The sequence below is a fragment of the Bison bison genome, unplaced genomic scaffold, assembly GCF_000754665.1.
Source record: "Bison bison bison isolate TAMUID 2011002044 unplaced genomic scaffold, Bison_UMD1.0 scf7180017863325, whole genome shotgun sequence".
Taxonomy (NCBI): Eukaryota; Metazoa; Chordata; class Mammalia; order Artiodactyla; family Bovidae; genus Bison; species Bison bison.
Genome location: NW_011493897.1, coordinates 111,701 through 115,513, shown reverse-complemented (window position 1 = coordinate 115,513; position 3,813 = coordinate 111,701). Strand labels below are relative to the sequence as shown.

General features: G+C 45.9%; 1 non-coding gene across 1 annotated transcript; it reads left to right on the top strand.

Moving 5' to 3' along the window:
• The first annotated feature begins 2,156 nt into the window (after nt 1–2,156).
• Nucleotides 2,157–2,228, top strand: TRNAS-GGA. The gene has a single exon. It is a non-coding gene; the product is annotated as a tRNA-Ser (tRNA).
• Nucleotides 2,229–3,813: the final 1,585 nt, after the last annotated feature.

Sequence of the window (3,813 nt, the reverse complement as noted above, 5' to 3'; positions counted from 1 at the left end):
ACAGAGATAGCATATTAAAAAGCAGAGACATTACTTTGTCAACAAAGGTCCATCTAGTCAAGGCTATGGTTTTTCCAGTGGTCACGTATAGATGTGACCACTTTATAAATAAATAAATAAAGCTGAGTGCCGAAGAATTGATGCTTTTGAACTGTGGTGTTGGAGAAGACTCTTGAGAGTCCCTTGGACTGCAAGGAGATCCAACCAGTCCATCCTAAAGGAGATCAGTCCTGGGTGTTCATTGGAGGGACTGATGTTGAAGCTGAAACTCCAATACTTTGGCCACCTGATGCAGAGAGCTGACTCATTTGAAAATACTCTGATGCTGGGAAAGATTGAGGGCCAGAGGAGAAGGGGACGGCAGAGAATGAGATGGTTGGATGGCATCACCGACACAATGGACATGGATTTGGGTGGACTCTGGGAGTTGGTGATGGACAGGGAGGCCTGGTGTGCTGCCTCCATGTGCTGTGACATGGGGTCACAAAGAGTCAGACAGGACTGAGTGACTGAACTGAACTGAGATGGAGGCCCCATGGAATCACAAAGTTCATACAGACAGAAGGAAAGTTTGTGTCAGAATAATGTGTTGTGAGAATAACTTGATCAGCTGTAATTATCTTTGAAGATGACAGGGGCCTATGTGAGTAGAATGTGGGCATCTTCTAGAGGCTGGACAAGGCAAAGAAAGAGATTCTCTCTTAGCATCTCCAGGAAGAATCACTACAACCCAACTGTCACTTTGATTTTTGCCCAGGGAGATGCATCTTGGACTTCTGAACTCCAGAGTCATAAAATAATAAACGTGTGTTGTTTTAAGCCACGAAGTGTGTAGTAACAGGTTATAGGAGCAACAGGAAACTCCTACAGTGGACAGCAGTGGATAAAGAATATTTAAAGTCAGTGTGCAGGACGAGTAGTGTCAGCTGTTCCAAGAAAGGACAGGTTTTCCTGAAAGTTAACTGGGTGCTGAGTTCAAGATTTTCCCTCCAGGCTAGTCACTTTCCCTCTTAAGCCAAATGCACTTCAAGGATCAAGTTCCTCCACTCCTTGGTCTCTGGTCTGAAAAGCAAGCTGGTTGCCTTCTCTAGCCTCCCCATTCCCGGCCCTCAGGTCTAACCCAGTCTTATCCAGTAAGAAAAAACATACAAACCTCATTCTTCAAGCAAACACATCATCTTTCAATCCCTTATTTTGGTCATCAGCTTCTTCAGAATCTTCAACTTTTGTATTCTGTATGGTGAGAAAAAGGACTTCCCTGGTGGCTCAGAGGTTAAGGTGTCTGCCTCCAATGCAGGTTTGATCCCTGGGTCGGGAAGATCCTCTGGAGAAGGAAATGGTAACTCACTCCAGTATTCTTGCCTGGAGAATCCCATGGATGGAGAAGCCTGGTAGGCTACAGTCCATGGTGTCGCAGAGTCGGACACGACTGAGTGACTTCACTTTTAAACATGGTACCTGGGAGACCATGAGGATGAAGTAAGAAGGTGCACAGAAAATACACCATGTAGAACTTTGAGATATAACTCTTGCCAACTACAAACTGGCACTTGCCATCTATCTTTACAAGGATTAAAGGCTGTGGCCGCTAATTTTCAACACCCCCTGAAAGGAGTTCAGGGTGGAGAGCAGAAATGAGCCCACTCTGTACTCTGGGAAAAACTGGCAGAACAAGTCTTCAGATAATGATGTATTTTCAGGACCCGATTTTATGACCTGAATATCTCCTAGTACCTAGAAAAGTACTAAAATCCTTCATGGTGACATGTAATCCTCATGACTAGCAGTAACCTTCTGCAAAGAATCTGCAGTTGAATGCACATACTCTCCCTTCACATACACTGACCTTCACCCCTACCTTTGTGGAGCAAGTTCTCAGAGCTATCTGAAATGTTGCCTCCTGAGCTCCTCATTTTGCCCCAAAAAATACTTGAACTCACAACTCTGACGCTGTGCTTTTTTTTTTTTTTTTTAAAGTTAGCACCCTGAATCTATATATCTACATACGGAACACATACTTATGGTTTATTTTGTTCCTACAAATATATATTTACATTCATTGTTTTACAACTTATTACTTCTTAAAACAAAATTGGATCAGCATAACAGAGGACCGCAGAATTACTATTCTCAGCATGTAACCCAGTACAAGGGTGGCCCTGGTGGCTCAGACGGTAAAGCGTCTGCCTGGAATGCAGGAGACCCAGGTTCGATTCCTGGGTTGGGAAGATCCCCTGGAGAAGGAAATGGCAATCCACTCCAGCACTCTTGCCTGGAAAATCCCATGGACGGAAGAGCCTGATAGGCTACAGGCCATGGGGTCGCAAAGAGTCGGACACGACTGAGCGACTTCAGTTTCTTAACCTAGAATAAAGGTTAAGAATGCAAGGAGGCTGGCTAAATTCCCCCACATCTCACCTAAAGAATAAACAGTTTGCTTCCACTGATTCCTGGGCTCCCTAAACTGTCCGGAATCATGACGTCACTTCTCTTCCAGCAGCCGGCCTGGGGTCAGAGAGGAGATGAGGGGCATGGGACAGGGCGTGGCTTATGTAAATTTTGCAGCAGAAGTGGTACAGTTCCTGGCCACCAGTTCCTGGCCTGCCATTTTGCCGGTTGTGGAAGTTTTTCCCGAGATACTGTTTGGATTTTATCAGGAGAGTTGTTAGGAGTGCCCGAGAGGCGCGGGAAACGATGGGGTGCGGTCGGTGGTGGAAGAGATGGTGGCAATAGCAAAGTGAGCCTGTGCGTACAGTGAACGTGTCTAAGGCTGTACGGGCGGCGGGCAGAATTACTTCATACTTACCTGGCAGGGGAGATACTGTGATCACGAAGGTGGTTCTCCTAGGGCGAGGCTCACCCATTGCACTGCGGGTGTGTTGACCTCTGTGATTTCCCCAAATGCGGGAAACTCGACTGCATAATTTGTGGTAGTGGAGGACTGCATGCGCGCTTTCCCCTGGTGTCTATGGTTTCAACAATAAAACTACTTTCTACCGTAATGTGGGATTTCCCTGGCTGCTCAGGCGGTTTGAAATATCTTGCAACGCAGGAAGCTCTCGGAAAGATTTCCTGGAGAAAGAAATGGCGAACCCCATGGATGAAAGAGCCTGGTCAGTCCATGAGTTTGCAAAAAGTAAACACGATTAAAAAATAAGTTCAGCTGAGTAGTGAATACATTGCTCCCTCAAGCTATTAACTTTTTATGTTTTTGTATTGTACATAGAGGCTATGCGTTGTTTTATATATATATACTATAGTAGCTAGTTCAGTTCATCGTGTTGACTGTTGCAGCATGCCAGGCCTCTCTGTCCATCACCAACTCCCAGCGTTTAATGAAACTCAAGTCCGTTGAGTCAGTGATGCCATCCAACCATCTCATCCTCTGAAGTAATCTTGCCAGGATTGCAGGTGTGAATCTCATCAGTGTCTGTATCTACAGGTCCAAAACAGGGACCACTAGACATATGGCTGTTGAATAGTTACAAAGTAGTAGGACTGACTCCAATCCCCAGAACCCATGTTCCTTTGCCTGAGGACTTTCTCTGCCCCACTGGAGCCTGCTCAGCCAGAATGGTGAGAGAATTAAAAGTCTACTACCCTCAACAGCTCCTAACCAACCAATGATAAAAGCTGAGGTGTAAAGACCCCAGGTCCCTAGTCCTCAGATGCGATAGCTGAAAGGCACCTTTTACACTTGCTCCCAGAGTGTGAATCCCAGCTACCCACAGTGGTAATTCACTCCATCAGATCAGATCAGTCGCTCAGTCATGTCCAACTCCTTGTGACCCCATGAATCGCAGCACGCCAGGC